The following is a 20,295-nucleotide window of genomic DNA, read 5'->3' as shown; positions in this document are numbered from 1 at the left end:
CTAAGTGCTTCACAGCACAGCAAGGTAGACCATCCCCAATGGATTAGCCTGCCCCTGCTCCACCACTGATGCCCAGCACATCTGGAACCCAAATTGGCAGCACTGCCTCTGCTGCCCCTGCACTACCTGTGTCCTGTAGAAGTACTGCCTGGCAGCTGGTGTTGTGGTACTCTCTAGGAGTAGTGACAGAGATGGGGATTCTATCCTCACCAGGAGATGCCAGGGTTGGTGCATAGAGTTGTGCACTGCGCTATTGATGTACACTTATGCCAGATAGAGAGGCTGCTCTCCCTCATGGCATGTAGGAGGAGAAGATGTCAAGCACTCCAGCCAACAAAGGAGTAAGGGGACAGTGATGACAGTCCAATGGGTGAGGACTAATCACCATCTCCATGTTTGACAGGCATGAGCCTGGATTGTCCCCTCCCTCACCCTAATCATGGTGTTCCTAACCATCCCTGTATTTTGTCTTGTTTGTTTTCCATTTTTCCCTCACCTACCCAATTTACCTGACCCAGAAATAACATCCCTTACCTAGCATTCCTCTCTTACTGAATTAAAAAAAATGGGCACCTATCCCACAAAAAAATCACCTCAAACATAGCTCTCCATTTGACACATTTCTTCTTGACACACTTGGTTTGGTCCAATTGGCTGTACAACATGATTACTTTGTTGTCACCCCTCTTTTTGGAGGTGACAGTCCAAATTCAGCTAATATTCTGCACATATTTTCAGTTTACACTGTTGAAATAGATCGCTGGTTCTTTCCTACCTCTTTCCTGCACATTCCTGTATTGATTTCCCTTTATACTTCTCCTTGCTTGCTCCCCATTTCACCACTTTCCTATCTGCGTCATTTTAACACCTATAATCTGGCCAAAAAATAGAATCACCCACAGCACACATAAGTACCAGAGAACACAATGGATACCTTCACTTTTTGGCCTCTGCGGTTGTTTGGTGTTTGGCATTGCACATCAATGACAAGCAACGGTGAATGGGTCTACAATGCTCTGGTTACCATCGCGCAATGCTGCTTGATACCACTGCACTAAGTCAACACACAGTAACACATGCTGAATGGACTATAAAGAATAATGTCATTGCATTATCACTGTTTATTTTAAAGTATTAGATGCACCTGGATTTGAGCCCAGTATCATCTGGACACAAAAAGAAATATGTCAGTGCATTTACACCTGCTGCTTCAGTGTCGGCTAAGCAGCAGGTGTGTTTCATACATTCAGTACTAACTCTCAGAATTTTAGCAATGAGACCCACATTTGCTCACTGGTTAACTATGCACAAACAGGGAAAATAATGGAAATGTGTATCTCACATGCGCAAACTCTTTGCCATCTGTTGCTCAAACCCCTCATGCTATGCAAAATCAATATTAGCATGTATTAGTGTTTACTGTCTATTTACTCTTCATGCCATGAAACTACATGTGGAAACATAAATTGAAGGCCTTGTCTAACAATGTGCCACGTATTTACAATGCAGACATGTTACCTTCCCCATTGCACTGCAACCCTGGTCTCTCAGTACTTGTTCACAAATAAATCAACTACACTACATACATTAATAACAAAAGTGTGACATGCAATGCACATCAATCTGGTAACATGCAGAACTAGAATTATCTTCACAGTTGAACATGCCTACACATCCATTTCATGCAGGCCTCCCAACATCATCTCTCCAACATCCACTGCTGATGTCATCCACTGTAAGTTGTCCCACAATCTTGTAAACATCAGATTTGTGCTGTGGCATTTGCATAAAGTAGTGAACTCTGTAGTCTGTGTACTTGGGTAAGGGGCTCTGTTCTCACTGCAGTCTACTGGTGTGTGTGTATGTGTGTGTGTGTGTGTGTGTGTGTGTGTGTGTGTGTGTGTGTGTGTGTGTGTGTGTGTCTGTGTGTGTGTACGTGCGCATGCATGTGCACTTGCTTGACATTAGAGAGAGCCCTTTACACCATGTGGGACACTGCTATTACCATATTATCTTTACCAGACACTGCTGATTTCATCACCTGTAAATTGTTGTCTGAGTCACTCCAAGTGAGACTTGAGCTGTGGCACTTGCCTTAAATACATAGTTCTGTAGTCTCTGTACTTAGGGATTCTGTTCTCACTGCAGTCAACTGGGATGTGTGTGTTCATGCACTTGAATGACATTAGAAAGAGCCTTTTCCACCAGCATGTGGGACACTGCTGTTACCATATTCTCCTCACCAGACACTGCTGATGTCATTAGCTATATCTGATTTGTGGATATGCACTGTTCCCACCAGGGCATGGTCAGAGACTGACCTGTAGGAAAGGCAGAAGTCACCTCATCCTATACGGGTCTATATTATATCCTCGAATGCTTAAAAAAACGAACGCTGATTGATCAAACTTATTTTCGCGAAACTGCAAAATATCAAAGCAGCAGAAACTCAAATTTTTTCCTAGGGAAAGAATTCGGTTGTCTGTTTCTGTTGCTTCGGTATTTTCAGTGTTATGGTGGAAAGTTACCGGTCAGATTCAGGTAAGTGTGCGATTGTGTGGATGTGAGTGTTAGGGTGATTTAGGTGAGTTAGGGTTAGGGCTCAGGTTAGGTGTGTGTGCGATTGAGTGGACATGAGGGTTAGGGCAGATTTAAGTGAGTTAGGGTTAGGGAGCAAGTGAGGTGAGTGTGCGATAGTGACGGACCTTAGGGTTAGAGTTTGGGTTAAGGTAAGTGGGTAGTTAGTGGTGTGTGCATAGTTCAGTGTTGGGTTAGGTATCAGATTTTAGGTGCATGTGTGTGGATTTCTGTTTGTTTGGTGTGCTTGTGTTGTGTGTATGTGTTTTGGATCAGTGATTTTTTTCCTTGGGAAAAAAATCGCTGATCTGACAGTTCGAGATTGTAAGCTTTCGCTTAAATTAGGTCGATCAATCAGCGTTCGCTTTTTTAAGCGTTATGATATAATATAGACCCTCCTATACGATACAGGTTGCAGTGACGTTGCTTTCAGTTTATTCATATACATCATGGCATTTCTTGGTGAGAAACCCCTGTGGTATCTCCAGCTGCTGCATGTGTCTGGTGAAATGCATGCAAAAGGGAGCATTATGCTCTATTAGTATTCTGGTGATGTTCTAGTACAGTGCTGTTATGTAATCATCAGATCTGAATACGATGGAGTGACTTTTGATGTGCACAATATAGCCTTTCCATACCGCTGTGAATACTAGATGGTCGAAGTTCAGATTGCTATTACTTGTGTTCTTAAATCTTGCATCGCTAGGTTTCAGCTTAGCGGGAGTGTTATCAATTCTGTAATTAGCAGGGAATTCCACTTTGCAGAAGGACAAAATAAAGACATTGTTGTATTTATTTATAGATCTTGTGGTTTTATCAGCAATCATTTTTCTGTGTTAGCCCCTGCTGTAGTATATTATCATCATTGGTGGACTCAGTGATTGCACCCAATATGCAAAAATTAGCAAGCATGGTAAGTCAAAGGCTGTATACTGTAGCCTGGCTGTTGAAGAATTGATTCCAAACAGTAAAGGGACAAACATAGATCCCTGGGGTATGCCATTGGTGACAGCTGTACTCGTCCAAGTTGATTCAGCAACTTTCACAATATGTGTTCTTTCAATGAGGCAGTTGGTAACCCGAATAGTGACACAAGGGTTAATCCTCAGCTGGGAGAAATTCTCAATGATACCTGTGTAGGGGATTGTGTCCAAACCCTAGGCCAGATCAAGATTAAGCAGTATGCATTGTCTTACCTTCATCCAGGCCTGTCACACAGAATCAGTGGGCTGTGACAACATCACAGATTGCCTATAGCTCGACTCAGCAGATACACTTTCTTGACATGGTTGAATACATACTTCAACAACATACCCTCCAAACAGACTGTGATCCCACAGAAAGGTGTACATCAACATGCATCCATCTGAGTTGGTGGGGGACAGCACCCGATGCATGCATGTATAGACACGTGACTCTCCTCATCTGTGAGGTAGATCAACATGTCATCATGGATGTTTTCTAAATGGACACTAGTAATATTTCAGTTGTGTGCAACAGACCTATGTGAGTTGTTAATGCTACATCATGTCTGTTATATCTGTTAGATGTCCTCAAAGAGGTCATCGAGGGCATGCATGATGACTACAATATCATCCTTTTGAACTTGACAAGCCCAAGGTATTTGACACAAATCCAAACTGAGGAATTCACTCAACACTGTCAGATGTGGCCATAAGCACCTATATCACCACATGGGTAGACCAGTGGATCACATATATGGCATCTAAATATGTTGAAATGTGTGCAGTGGCTTATATCTCAGGTCCAGTGATCAGGGCTGTTACGTTGGTACATAAGGGCTGTCTGCTATGCCCCTTACTGCACACTGTTTAAGTCACAGATGTCATGAATGACATACACATCCTGTATCCATACAGCTGTCTGAAGGATTGCAGACTGCAGGGAATCATTGACTCCATCTGTGATATTAATATAATACAGGCAGTGTCAACACACAGCAAAGATTGCTGCCACAGGCATGACAACACCTGCAATGAAAGAAAAACATGGGTGGATTTGTTACATCATGAAAAAAATGCACAACCCAAAGATAATGTAGACATCACACCCTATAATCAGACCAAATGGTATGTGACCTGTTTCCTGGGGTAGAGGTTATGTGGAATGTCCACCAGCATATAGCCAGACTGCTGACTGCTCCCTTGTATGTAACACAACTACTGAGTATGTGTAGGACCTCCACATCGCAGGCCATAATACCTCTTAGCTCACAACCCTCATCACACCAATAACTGAGTACAATGCACTCTTCTTCATGTACCTCCCTACACATCTTCCAGTGATGTGTAACTGAAGGGTGCCATTTTTGCCACAGAGAGCTGTCACACATCTTATTGGCCACACCTAAGTATTCATTTTGTTGCATAAAAATTACTGTCTGATGATGAACACCACCCTGCAAGTTGTTACACCAGATGCATGTGTGATACCTGTTTTGGTGATGCACACAGTACATACATAACTGTCTGACAACATGGGTGACATTTGTGACAGTGTGGATTGTGCCATATATATTTGCTATACACACCAATCTAGCCTGTATTGATCATAATGCCACATACAGGTATAGCAGTGTCCCTCCTAACACCTCCATCAGGTGTTACAGTGTTGGTACAGTGTGCATGATTACCCTCCTAGTTTGCTGAAATGCCATATAGCTGTACAAGTGTGTTTGTGCAGAACCATCTCTGATTACTGAGAATTACATATGTTTTGTAGAGACATGGGAGTACTGGTGGTATTATTCTGATATTATCTATGATTGTGCTTGCTTGTTTTACTGTTGCCCATGAGGCTTTACCTGTGTACTACTTGTTGGAGACCTCTGCTGAGATTGCACTCGTATTCAGGCAAGTCAATTTGCATGACTTCACAATATGCACCATACCCCAATCGTATATAACATCCCTGATAGATGTCCTCTGCATTGTTCATATAAGGAGGATTATCTCACAAAGACATCTTCCCTATTGTTATGCCACCTGTACGACAGTCATATAATATATATTTTCACTGTGCAGTCCGTACTGTACCATACTGATATGTGATTGGTGTTCCTGCTAGAACTGTCTCACATTGACATGCCCTCATCTGCTGTACATTAAGTTGTTTCATCTGTTTTCTTTCCCTGTGTTCATTCCTACAATTTATTTGTGTGTCCCTGTTCAATACATACACTTCCCTCAAGTGTTTATTTTACATGGCAGTCCATGTACCCTTACAGATCAATTACACAACTTCTGTACATATTGCTTGGAATGGGAATTCACAATTTTGTGCACGGTATATAATGTCCTGTACTGTGTTTGGAACATATGCATAACTATATGTTAAACCCTGGTAATCATTGTGGCTTTCTGTGCAATTCCGTTAAGCTACTGTGCTCTGAGGTAACCAGGCTTGCTGTCTGTGTTGTTTTACATGGTTTCCTAGCCGGCAACACTGTTGCAAGCCACAAAATCATGCTTAATGTTCAAACGTGGTGCACAGCACAAATATGTAATTAGCTCTGCTGCTCACCAAGCAAAAACTTTTAATGAATCCCAGCAATTATCTTCTTTTAAATATAACCTGGATGACTGGATGGGTATCCACAGATTTGCTCTGGGATTGACCTGTATGGCCCTTCTTGAGAAAGGAGGTGTGGGCTGAGGCAGAGTTCAAGAATGGCTTGAATGGTCACAAGACTCAGTTGCCTTTGAATACTTATCAACCTGCGAATCTATTAAAAATACTACCAGAGCCTGCTGTCATTCCTTGTGGTTTTAAAGACATTAAAAAGTACTGTATGAGTTATGAACAGTGATTTGAACATCACTTTCACAACCTTTGTCATATTGGTTTTGGGAACAGCAAGGGAGGAGAAGGGATTATTGCTGGATACTCTCATGTATAAGGTGCATTTGTTGAAACATTTCATCAGTCCAGTGGTATGGTTATCAGGTTATCAGTGCACTAAATGTTTTACTCTTCAAGGTAAACTGCCAAGATAATGTAAATGATCAGTTTAATAATAATAATAATAATAATAATACCCATTTGTTAACTAGATAGACCCACTCAACACGGTTCCTTTTTAGGGATAATCTGGGAGCAATGTCTAGTTAAGTGACTTGATGAATGTTACACAGTGGGCAAATGAGGGCTGAGGAATCAAACCCTGTAACACAAGAAGTAGAGCTCACAGTTTTAACCCTCTGCAGCAAATACCAGACAGGTTTAAAGAGTATGATTAAAAAAAAAAAGATTAAACATTTCTGATAGACTTCGTTAAGATAAGTACAAAGTAGAACTTTTTAGTCAGCAGTGTATGGCCATTTTGAATGTGGCAATTTTTTTCCATTGAAGATGACTGTCAATAAAAAGAAGTCAGAACATCTCTCGGCATAGTTAAGTGTTTTTTGTAGGTGTAACCATAGCATATTAAAACAGCAACATTTTTCAAATGTAAGAGAGAGAGAGAGAGTGGAGAACAGATACTGTTTCACAGAGCAGCATCTTAGACATCTGTCAAAGCGATTGCTGCAGTGTTGGGTCATATGTCAACCAGCTTTATGATGAGGATTGTTTGGTAGATCAGCTTAAAGGTTTAAAGCTATGAGCTGTTAATACGATTTACTCAGTAGTCCTAGGTTTGAGTCTTGTTGGTTTTCATTTACAAATTGTGCATCTCTGAACAAGTCACTTAACCAGCCAGTGTCCCTGGGTCACCCAGGAAAAAGAGATGTGTATCCACTGAACTTGATCAGTTAACAGACAAAAAAAATTAAAGTAAAAAATGCAGCATAACAGACTTCACATGCAGAAGTTTCAACTTTGATTACACAATCTCTGAGATCATTGCTTAGATTCTTTTAATGAAGCCCTGATTTAAAAAAAATGTTTTGATGGTAGGTGGACACAACATTTTTGTAAGAAAACTGTTCTTGCCCCCACTACTTTCCAGGTTTGTGATGGAAGGTACATCAGACTCTAGCTAGAGAATGGCCTTATAGTACTTGACAGTGCAAGGATTTGGTCACAGTTTTAAGAAAAATGCACATCAACTTAGAACAAATATTAACATTACTCTTAGCTTTTAACATCAGGAAGAAGTGCCTGCACATAGAAGTTATGCAGAGAGTACAGTTGTAATGTGGTACATAAACAGTCTGGCAGTTAGCCCAGAGGATTAAGTCTCTAAGCTGTTAACAAGCTTCTTCCTGTAGTGTACAGCTTGATTCCCTCATCCTGCATTTGCCTACTGTGCAACTCTGAGCAAGTCACTTAACCAGACAATGTTCTGGGGTAGTTTGCAAATAGGAACAGTTTTTCTCAATGGTTTCAAGCAACATATGTCTTCTAACTGCCTGTAAACATAAGCAAGGCAGTATGTGTTTGTACTGTCTGTACAGAATAGTCATGAACATTTGACATTTAGCTTTGTCTGTGAACCATTTGTTGCAAGCGGTTCATCTTCCAAATGCTGTCAGTCTTCTAGTAGACCGTCTCAGTGACAGGCTTATTGACCATGAGTGTCTATTACCTCCACAGACTTTAGCCTGAGGTGAGCTAGATTGAGACCAGTTTATAAGTTCACAAAGTGTGCAATTACTTTAGTTCATGACCTGGAACCAAGATAACCCTCTCAAGAAGATGGTGGTGAAATCAGCACAATCTGTTGCATTTCCCTCCTGTTGTGTTGTTTCAAAAGATCTTGCTAAAAGCTAAAGAAGAAAAGACAGAGCTGTGTCTTGTTGCGTGGTTTTGTCTCATAAAGATTTTCCCATCTCAAGGAATTCTAACTCGTTTCCTTCCAATCCCTTTTGAGAATGATCTTTTATTTCCACAGCATGGTCCAATTCTTTGATTTGTGGAATATTTTCATCTCACAGCTCAGGAATTCCAGTTAGGTACATGCCCTTGCCAAGGAATTTTCAGGTGCTTAAGCAACTACAAAAACGTCTGTCATTGACCCTTAGTTATATTCGGTTAGCACCTCAATTTGCACATTTTATTGAAAAACATTGTTATAAAAAGACATAAAATAAAAAGACATAAAATTTAAGAAAATTTGTTTTAAAGCTTGTAAAGCACTTAGCACTGCCAAGTAGCAGATAAAATAAAGTGTCGCTTTGAAGAAGAAACAGCTTTAAAAACTGTTAGACTCTTTCTTCTGCCACATTTTTCTTTGTAAGTGTGGTAGAGTGAAGTATCTAACAACTTTTAAAGCTGTTTTACATTTTGTAGCTGTTGTTTGTCAGCCAGCAGTGTCTGCTGTTAATCCCTAGACTGAGACCCAATCTTAACAGCTTTTTTTCTGCTTCTTACAAACTGTTAGTCTGATTTGCATTTTAGATTTTGTAAGTAAAACATCCAAAGAATCTCTGTAAGAAGTATTACTGTGGCAGCTCTTACATGCTGCAAAATTTAGCATGACAGAATGGTTAGCTATCTTGAGTTGCCTTGTCAGTACATCATATTTCGGAACTGTCTGATTTGAGATATCTAGTAGATTTGTTCCTTTATGTTGTAATCTGTCCTAAACTTGTGGCACCATTTTCATCTGAAGTATGTTAATTCATATTACATTTTATAATTATGTACAACTCCTGTCAATTAATTTTAGACCTGAACATATTTACTTTGAGGGTTAATTCCCACCTACAACATCTGTGTTTGGAACCACTAGGCATTTTGTTTGTTAATGAGCAGTGATTGGGAGCCTAAACTGCCCATTATATCAAAGTCTGAATTTCAGTAATGCTAGGCAGTGTGTAAATCTGTATGTGGTACTAGTTTTATTAGTAATATGTAACTATTTCTTATACTCCTAGGCCTATAAAATGAGCCTGGCAAATAGTCTGTAAATACATATTCAGTAATGTGTTAACATTTTGTAGCATAACACTTCCACTGATATGATGTGTTGATGTCAGTAAGGCAAACCATCCTGAAACATGAATATGCTAAGCCTTGCTTACTAACACATCCATTATCAAAAGTTTTTATAATCTTCTACTGCAGATAGCTGGAACAGCTGCCGCAAATATTCACCAGATTCAGAAATTATAGAGGACAGTTTGGGAAGAAGTCAGTGTACTATCCAGATTATTCAGTTTTGTTTTGCCTTTTTATGTTTGAAGATATTATTTTGTTTTTTTGTGTTGTTTTTTTTTTTACTTTAATTCAGCATTTTCTCTTCTAGATCTTCTTAATTTACTTCCATAGCGATATGCCACCTGCATCTTCTTACTTCTCTAGAAATTTTCTTTTTTTTATTGCTTGTGAGTAAGAGCTTTTAAACTGTGGTTTGTGTTCATTTATTATTAGGATTTTAATGGTATGTGTTTGACTTGCATGCAGACATTTGAAACTCACAGTTGCTTTATGCAACTGGATTTTGTTAACATTTTGTTATCTCTACAGGTCTGAATATTTAACCTATATGTTCACAACTTTTTCTATATTGCAGTATTGTTGTTCTCCGTGGCAGTCAGCCCAGTAGTCAAGTGTAGAATATTGTGTATGTGTTGTCCATTTAAGAAGCGTTTCAAGGACAGCACATGCATATAAATAGCAAGCACATGCTAGTTCAGTGCCATTTTGAGAGTGCAGCCAGAAAGTAAGCATGTGCGAGCATGATAGCTATAAGTTTATGTAAGTTAAGGTTAGTAAACCTCAATCCTGATGTGTTTGTACATAATAAAGCTGCTTGAACAGAACCCATGAATGCTCGTCTGTTTTATCGTGACCGGACAAGTGACATGGTGTCAGAACCAGGATTCCAGAGACTGCTTTCCATAGCTACGAGGTTAACAGAGAAGGTAAACTAAGTGAAACAAGCACAATAAAGGTCCGGAAATGAACCAAGGGTAATGAAAACTTGCACAAACAACTTACTTTACAAAAATGATAAAATGGAGCATTACAAGGGCACAAACCACATTATAAAATAAGTGAGAGGCACTAAAAGTTTATTAATTAAACAAAATGTTTAAAATTAAGATATTTGATAAAATGATCATCAGAAAAGCACATAAAGGGTTTGGAATTACCTCAGAATTGCAAAACGAGCATTTTTAAACCAAAATGAGCACATTTCAAGTAAAATGGGCATGTTTAGAGTAAAATGAGCACCAGAGAGGTATACTGGGCATGAAAAAAGATTAAACGAGCAAAATGAATATAATAAGGGCAAAAAAAGACACATTAAGCATAAATAAAGCAATGCAATTGCATGTTTTTTGGCAGACTTCTGTATTCTGGCATGAATTACTGGTTTGCATTGATTGAAGATATCAAGGGCATAACTAGAGTTATTCAAAGTATCTCAGAGTGTTTAAAAGTGCTAACAGTGTGTGCTTATTACTGTGCATTCATTCCGAAGAGTTTGTGCGCAAAGTGCAACTATTTCATAAAGTGCAGTCAAAATATGGCTATTTCGAAAAGTTTCTTGTGCTGGGTGTGCCTATTCCCAAAGTGCCACCATTAAAGAGTGTTTCTTGCACTGTAAAGTGTTATTTAGCAAAGTACAGCTATTTTGAGAAAGTTTCAGTGTGCTGTGTACTGTTTATTCGCAAAGTGCAATTACTTTGAAATGTTTTTACTGAGCTTCTTCTGCCCAGTTTATTTGCACAGTGCAGTTATTTTGAAATGTTTCTTACACTGATAAAAGGTGACTTCTTACAGTACAGTAATTTCAAGAGTATTCTTGTGCCCAAGAGATTTATTTTGCGAAGTTCAGTTTTTCAGAGGCTTGTTGGGCATAGTTACAAATACTGGCATAAATTTCAGGCATATGTGTAAGTGTGCATGTTCGTACAGTTAAAAATGATCTTGGGTGCTGTTTCACTGTAATTTGTTGGCATGGCAGATGAATTTTGAAAACCTCATAAAACAGCAAAACCTCTTGTGTAGTTTCACAGAGTCAAGTTGAATTAGAGAATTGGAGAATATTTGTGCAAGAGTATGATATTTTATACAAGCAGCTTATTCTGACAAAGATGCATGCACCAGGGCATTTGTTTTGCTTAATCTTGATGGGTCAGAAGCCATTGAAAGAGAGTGTTCATTTGTGTATGCACCAGCATTATATGAAGGAGAAGGTGAAAATCGTAATATTGTTGTATAGGCTGAATGAAGGGAAGACCCAAGTGTTTGAAACGCAATTTCAGGGAAAGATGTAACCTCCCAGACAAATATTACATTAGAGAGGCATTTGTTTTACACAAGAGATCAAATTCCAGGAGAAACATTTGCAGATTATATTACTGACCTGAGAAACAGAGCTAAAACATGTAGGTTTGGTGACTAAAAAGGTGAGTTAATAAAGGACAGACTTGCGTGTGATGTTAATAGTGCAGCAGTGAGAAAGATTATGCTTCGTGACGATGATTTAATGCTGAGCAAAGCTATTGAGATTTGTCAAATCCATGAAGACCTGTACAGTCATTATTGGGTCTCAGACACAGTTTGAAAATGAATTTGCTTTTTCCTTTACCAAAGAAGTCCATTATATAAGCACATATCCTAGTTCCAATTTTACTGAAGCTATTTTCTCAGAGTATGCTGATATTTTTGATGACAAGTTGGGCAAACTTCCAGTTGTGTATTCTATGAAGTTAGACCAGAGATCAGACCAGTGGTCAGACAGGCAAGAAAAGTTCTGATAGCTATGCAGAATAAGGTCAAAGCTCAGTTGTATAAAATGGTGCAGCAAAGTGTAATTTGTCCAGCCACAGAACCAACTGAATGAGTGTCGTCCATGGTAGCAGCTCAGACAAAATCAGAATATGGACTGACCCAAAATATTTGGATAAAGTATTAAAGAGACCACATCATCCTATGTGCACAGTTGAGGAAGTCACAGCCCTGATACCGAATGCCACTGTTTTTTCTGTTTGGATGCAAAATGTTCATTTTGGCAAGTGTTGCTTGATCACAAATCTTTACTACTGACTACTTGGGAATATCTAGATTCCTCAGGATGCCATTTGGAATACATTCTGCAAGTGAAGTCAACATGCAGTGGAGCAATTTTTTTCAGGTTATCCTTGTGCTATAATAGTAGGTGATTTATTGGTTGGAGGCAGTGGTGAAGCAGAGCATGACAGAAACATTAGAACAGTTCTAGACTTAGTACGTGAAGTAAACTTAAAGCTCAATCTTCTGAAGTGCAGATTCAGACTACCAGAAGTTAGATATGTAGGCCATTTATTTACTAGCACTAGCTTGCAACTGTACTTGTCCAAGCAAGCAGTCATTTTTGAGATGCCAGCACCACATAATGTTCAAGCTCTACAACGTTGTCTTAATATGGTCAACTGTCTAGGCAAGTTTATACTGGACTTCAGTGAGTTGACCGCACCTGTGAGAGAGCAAATGTTCAAAAATGTTACACGATCTTGGTTGGAACAGCACCAGAGAGCATTTGAAGGTCTTAATCAGAAAATTGCCACCCCACCCACATTAAGATACAAAGATGTCAGTAAACCAGTAGCTCTGTCCTGGGATGCTTCAAAATTTGGTGTTGGCTCAGTTATTCTTCAAGAAGGCAGACCAGTAGCTTATGCATCTAGATCTCTTACCCAAACTGAAATGCAATATGATCAAATTGAGAAAGAACTTTTGGCAATAGTATTTGTATGTTCAAAGTTTCATGATTATGTCTGTGGTTGCGCTATTCAGATTGAAACTGATCACCAACCTCTAGTTACTATTATAAAGAAGCCTATGCGTTCCTCTCCAACAAGATTACAAAGAATGATGCTCAAATTGCAAAAGTACAACTTCAAAATAGTCTATACAAAAGGGAAACTTCTTTATTTGACTGATACCTTATCCAGTTTACCCAGAAATACAACTGAACAGCTTCATGCAGAGAATTTTGACTTTGATGTCATGGAAGTGTGTAATTTTTCTACCACAAGACTTGATGAGCTGAGAAATCATACAAAGACTGATCCAATTTTGCAAAAGCTCAACCACTGTATTAATGTTGGATGGCCATCAAAGCAATTTAGTGTACCACCTGAAGTGCAAACTTATTTTCCTTACAAAGATGAGATGTTGATGGAAGATGGCATTATTTTCAAAGGTCCTAATATTGTTGTTCCTGCTTCCTTACAACATGAATATATCCAGATTTTGCATTGTGATTACCCAGGTTCTGAATCTACCAAAATAAGGGTGGGAGGACTAGTATTTTGGCCTTCATTACGGAAAGACATTGATAAAGTACTTTCTTCTTGTTCAGTATGCAATAGTACTAAACCACATTTGCAAAAAGAACCACTTCAGCTAAGTCATGTTCCTGAACTACAACAGTAGCCAATTATATATTTGAATGTTGGCAGACTCTTATTCAAACTAGTTTGAGATTGATTTACTACTTAATCTAACATCCACTGCTGTTATCACCAAGTTGAAATGTCATTTCCCAGTCCATGTTAGTCTACACAAAGTTATTTCTGACAATGGTACCCAATTTATCAGTCAGTTGTTTCAGAAATTTGCAAAAGAATGGGACTTTGTACATGTTACTAGTAGTCCAGAATACCCACAGTCAACTGGACTAGCTGAACGTGCAGTACAGAGTGCAAAGCAATTACTAGAGATGCCAAAGGGTGATAATACCGATGTCTTTTTGAATTTACTCAATCTCAGAAACATGCCCCGTGGCAATATACTTGGCTCGCCTGCTCAGAGACTTCTATCTAGGCAAACCAGAACAACATTGCCTATCGGTTCCAGTTTCTTGAGGCCTAAAGCAAAGAGCAACAGAAACAATCAGAGCCCAGCTGTACATAGGTTTATAGGTAGGTACTAGGCTGTCGGCTCAAGGGCTTATGCAAGCCTAGCCAACAAGGTTCCCAGGCTTTCGCCATCCAAGAAAGTTATTTTCCTGTGCCTCTGTCGAGCAGAGCCACAGAAGTGATCTCTGGGGTGAATTTCCTATTGCCCATCCACTCATCAAGATTTTTCTTGAAGAGTGTTAATGTAGAACTCTGCTTGATATAGATAGGTAGCTTGTTCCAGAGTATGGGAAGTCTCTGGGACAGGAATCTATCCCTCCAACATGTTCTGTTTATTGTGGTGACAAGGTGTAGGTCCCTAGAGCATGTATCTCAGAGGGATTGGGATTTCTTTAGGTGTACCATGTCCAACAGCTCTGGGTTTGACATAGCTTTGTATGTTAGGCAGAGATCACTTCGGAGTAGGCGATATGCGACGGAGTAAAGCTGGAGTTTTTTGAGACGGTCAGCATAGGGCATCTGTTTGAGGCCTGTAGTCCTGTTTGTGAGGTACTTCTGTGGCCTTTCCAGCTGTTGTAGATGTCTTGTAAGGTACATTCCAAAAGGGGTGTTGTACTCAATAATGGGCATAATGAGAGCTGAGTAGAGGGGAACAATGACCTCTTTTTTTTCCTGGATGAGAACCCTTTCATGATAAGGTGTGCCACGTAGAAGGATTTCCTGACTACTGTGGCGATGTGATTATCAAAGGAGAGACTACTGTCCACCTGAGTACCAGGGTCTCTTATCACACCTTCGGCGTTAAGTGGAATGCCGCCTAAGTGGTAGTTCATGGGTACAGAGATTTTACCAAAGGGGGTGACAATACAGTTTTTGGTGCTGAGCTTGAGGCCATGGCTCTGACACCAGGCATCTGTCTCAGTGAGGCCCTTTTGTAGGATGTGCACGTTGTTTGGAGACTTGACTATGTCACCTAAATTGTAGTCATCTGTGAATTTTGTCAGCCAGAGGCCCTCTATGTTAGCCCTTAATTCAGAGAAGTAGATACCAAACTGGAGAGGATCCAGGGCTGAACCCTGTGGTACTCCACTTGTCACTGGTTTGAAGTCAGATTTGGAGTCTGCAACTTTTACAGTGTGGGTTCTGTCAGTGAGCCAGTTGGCAACCCATCTTGTGATGTATGGATTTATACCCAGTATAGTGAGTTTATCTATAATTCCAGAGTGGGGGATGGTGTCAAAAGCCTTAGCAAGGTCAAGATAGGCTGTGTGAACAGCCTTACCTTTGTCTACGGCTTTGGTGACTGTTTCAAAGACATCTGTCATGTTCAGGAGGCATGATCTGCCTTTCACAACACAGAACTGAGTGGGGTCCAGAGTTTGGAGGTTACCAGTGTCTTTGTTTATGAGTTCCATGGTGATACGTTCCATGGCCTTGCACACCAGGCTTGTCAGGCTAATAGGGCGATAGTTTCCTGGGTCTATGGTGGCTTCCCCTTTGTGGAGTGGTATAACTGTTGCTGTGCGCAATTCAGTGGGTACAAAGCCTAATGTGAGGCTATGATTGAACATGGTGGTTAGGTGGGGGGTCAGTTTGTTCTGAAGTTCGTGTAGAATGCAACCTGGGATGGTCTCCGGTCCCATGGAAGCTGTGTTCTTGGCTTTGGAGAGTGCAGTTTTTACCTGCGCAGTTTGTGATTGCAGGGGCTCTGCATTCTTCCAGTATAGATATGGGCCCTTTAGGGGGTGAGAGAGGGGTAAAGTTAGCACTGAACCTATCAGCCAGGATGTTGGCGATATCAGTTGGTTCTGTAATGTTTGTGCTATTGTGCTGTAACTGAGAGCAGATCTGGGTGTTGCCATTGAGATTCTTGACATAGTTATATAATGCTCTGTGGTTGTCCTTAGAATCAGTGGCAATCTTGTTTTCATAGCTAGCTTTGGAGGATTTTATGAGGGATCTCAGCTTCTTACTGAGGCTGACCAGGGAGCTCCTCCACTCATGGGATTTTACAATCTTCTGTAACAGTTTCTTCCTTCTGTTGTAGAGTTTGTTTATAGCAGGGGACCACCAGATTGGCTTCCTTTTTTGGAGGATAGTGTCATGGTTCGGTTAGGGATAGCTCAATCCATGCACTCATCTAAGTGCTTATAGAGTGCATTTGTGTAGGATTCAACAGTCATAACTGTATTTTCCATCTGCATGGGTGTCATGAAGTTTGCCACTTCTGTCTTAAGAAGCATGAAGTTGGCTTTGGAGAAATATTTTACAGTGGTTTCCTTAATGGGGGGGGTGGGGATGGGATGTGGATATCTATGGTGATTAGCTTATGGTTGGATCACCAACGAGGAGTTGACTTCAGGTGTGGAACACCAGTCACTCATGTTGGTAATGACTAGGTCTAAGATATTGTTGCCCCTGGTGGGGGCATGGATAAGTTGATCCAGGGCATTGGAGTTTATGTATTCTAGAAAGCATTGAGTGAAGGAGTTGGTACATGAGTAGTTTTCCCAGTTAATGGGTGTTTGGATGAACCCTGATATTTTCCAGTATATCAAGAAAAGAGGAGTGGGAATCCTGGGGCATGGTGGGGTATCTGTAGCAAGCTACAATTCAGATTGCAGTTTTGCCCAGAGTTAGTTGGAGTTGGATAATTTTGGATGCATTATGTTGGGCAACTAGCCTGGAGGTGTGGATATCCTTAATGAATATGGACACATCTCCGCCTTTGGTGTTCCAGTCCAAGTTAGGTGGCCGAAAGGCATGGTATGAATTATAGCCTGGTAATCCAGGGGTGCTCTCTGGAGCCTTGAACCAGGTTTCAGTCACTGCACAGATATCTATGTTCTCCATTTTAAGGAGTGCCTCGAGTGAGTGCATTTTGAGGTTTAGACTTCTAGCATTGAGTAGCATTACCCTCAGTTTTTGCTTGCCTGTATCTGTTACAGTGGTGGGTTTGTCATTTGAACCTTGCCTAAAAAAGGCACTATAGGGGCGGCAAGAGCCTTAGACAGTATACGGAATCCCAGGGGTGACAGGTGCAGGCCATCTCTGGCAAAGTATCATGGCCTGATCGCCATGTCGTCTCAGGCAGACAGATACTGGATCCCCTTAGAGTGACACCAGAAGCTTAGCCAATTGTTGAAGTCAATCATTTTGTCCTTGTACTGCTGGGCAAAGGTAGGATGCTACTCAGGGCTAGGGTCAAACCTGCCTGGATTTCAATATCGGAGAGCTCTTCTATGTCTCTTTTCATATAGTCCAGGGAGGTACGTCTCAGGTCATTCACACCAACATGGACAATGACTGAGTCATATTTGTACTTGTGGAGTGACCTGAGTGCATGGGTTATGTGGTAGATCCTGCACCCGACAGGCAGCTAACAGTAACCTTCTCCTTGTCTAATTTGGTGAGTGGAACATCAGTGTGCCTGACTATAGAATCACCTATGACTAATGAGTTGGGTACGTTGTTTTGCCTTATGGGCTGTGGTTGAGTGGCAAACTGAGTCTGTGGGTTATGTGTCTTTTGGGTTGTGTTAAGGGGTGAAAGTTGCTTGTAATTCTGCTTTTGAGGTCTCTGTTGCTTGGGCAGATTATTTTTAAGAGCCTCCGTGAATGTTTTTGTGTATCTATGTGTGGGTTTTGGTGGTGTAGGTTTAGTGGGACTAAGTGATGAGTGTGGTAAGGTGCAAGTGTTTACCATCTCCTCTTGACTGACATTAATTCTTGGTTTGAGAGAGCTTTGCCTCCAGTTTGACTAGATAAATGCATCTCTCACGGGTTGTAGTGTTAGGTGGTAGGAGGAGAGGGTTGTCAGTGTACATGAGGCAATTGCTATATTGCCCCAAGATGCCTAGATTCATCAGGTAGACAGGAGAGAACACGAGGAGCTGTCCCTTGGACATGCCTGGGAAATCACTGTTTTCCTCAAGACAAGTGAGAGAAGTAAGTACTAGAGCTGTTTTCCTCTAAGCAGCTGAGGAAGTTAAGTACAAAAAACTGTTATCCACTAGGTAATGAGGAAGGTTGACTGCTGTAATGATTTGTAGCTTATTTAGTGCTTACAACTGTTCTGAACCAGTGCTGAGCACGAAGAAACAGATTCAAGTGCTAAAATTAAGAATCTGGCTAGTTCTAAGGGAAAACCAGAAGAGCAGACTTTATTGCACCAGGAATAGTTTAACCCTAGCTAAGCGGCACTGCTCAAAGTCACCAAACCCGCGCAAACACAGGTTTTTTTTTTTTTTAACTCAGAAGGTTGAAAAGGATAGAAATCAGCTCAAAACAACCAATAATGTTAATTTCAGAGCTGGAAACCACTCCTCTTGCAAAAGATAGGCTGCTCTAATGCTTACCACTCTCACTGATAAGCAGAAAGACCTCCCACTACCACAACAAGGTCTGGACCACTCAGAAACACAGACTTAAGTCCTGAAACCAGCACATCTGGGATCCGGACTAGTCTAGTATAGGAAAGGGCAGAAAACGATCAGTACAGATAGTATTTTTTTTAAGAAATTAAGCAGCGAAAAGCAATTTAAACAGTAAAAATGCACAGAAAAGGCAGTTGCACTTGAGTGTGATTCCTACAGTACTAAATGCAGTTTAAATTTTTCACTTTTAAGCAGATAAATCAAGTGCACACACAGTACAACGATTTAACAGTAAAATACAGCAGAAATACAACAGAACCACAGTAAAAACAGCTTTTTAAAGTGTGATAAGCAAAAACAGTTAAAAGAAAGCCAAAAAAAGGTACCTTGATTAGCAGAAATTCTCTCCTTCTCGTTTCTGGTGCCATAGTAGTCTGCAGGATGCCCAAACAGGATCCGCTGAGCTAAAACAAGCACAAACCCACGCAAACACGGGTTTTTTTAACTCAGAAAGTTGAAAGGGATAGAAATCAGCCCAAAACGGCCAATAAGGTTAATTTCAGAGCTGGAAGGCACTCCTCTTGAGACAGATAGGCTGCTCTATTGATTACCACTCTCACTGATGAGCAGAAAGACGTCCCACTACCACAAGGTCTAGACCACTCAGAAACACAGACTAAAGTCCTGAAACCAGCAGATCTGGGATCTGGACTATTCTAGTATAGGAAAGGGCAGGAAATGAGCAGTACAGATAGTATTTTTTTTTAAGAAATTAAGCAGCAAAAAGCAATTTAAACAGTAAAAATGCACAGAAAATGCAGTTGCACGTGAGTGTGACGCCTACGGTACTAAATGCAATTTAAATTTTTAACTTTTAAGCAGATAAATCAAGTGCATACACAATAAAATGATTTAACAGTAAAATGCAGCAGAAATACAACAAAACCACAGTAAAAACGGCTTTTTAAAGCGCGATAAGCAAAAACAGTTAAGAGAAAGCAAAAAAAGGTACTTAGATCAGCAAAAAGTCTCTCCTTTTTTCTGGTGCTGTAGTAGTCTGCAGGATGCCCAAACAGGATCCGCTGAGATAAAACAAGTGCAAACCTGCGCAAGCATGGGTTTTTAACTCAGAAAGTTGAAAGGGATAGAAATCAGCCCAAAATGGCCAATAAGGTTAATTTCAGAGCTGGAAACCACTCCTGTTGCGACAGATAGGCTGCTCTAATGCTTACCACTCTCACTGATAAGCTGAAAGACTTCCCAGTACCACAACAAGGTCTAGACTACTCAGAAACACAGACTAAAGTCCTGAAACCAGCAGATCTGGGATCCGGACTATTCTAGTGCAGGAAAGGATGGGAAATGAACAGTACAGGTAGTATTTTTTTTTTAAGAAATTAAGCAGCAAAAAGCAATTTAAACAGTAAAAATGCACAGAAAAGGCAGTCGTACTTGAGTGTGATGCCTACAGTACTAAATGCAGTTTAGATTTTTAACTTTTAAGCAGATAAATCAAGTGCACACACAGTAAAATGATTTAACAGTTAAATGCAGCAGAAATACAACAGAACCACAGTAAAAACG

The 20,295-nt window shown here is 40.4% G+C and overlaps 1 protein-coding gene across 1 annotated transcript in view; it reads left to right on the top strand.

Annotated features, from left to right (window-relative positions):
- Nucleotides 1-20,295, top strand: part of SMAP1 (small ArfGAP 1) — a 3,101,511-nt gene that overhangs the window by 812,019 nt on the left and 2,269,197 nt on the right. The gene's annotated exons all lie outside the window — the stretch shown is intronic.

The sequence above is a fragment of the Protopterus annectens genome, chromosome 2.part2, assembly GCF_019279795.1.
Source record: "Protopterus annectens isolate FY-2018-M chromosome 2.part2, PAN1.0, whole genome shotgun sequence".
Lineage (NCBI taxonomy): Eukaryota > Metazoa > Chordata > Ceratodontiformes > Protopteridae > Protopterus > Protopterus annectens.
Note: the sequence above shows the minus strand (reverse complement) of the source record. Positions and strands in the feature narration are given on the sequence as shown.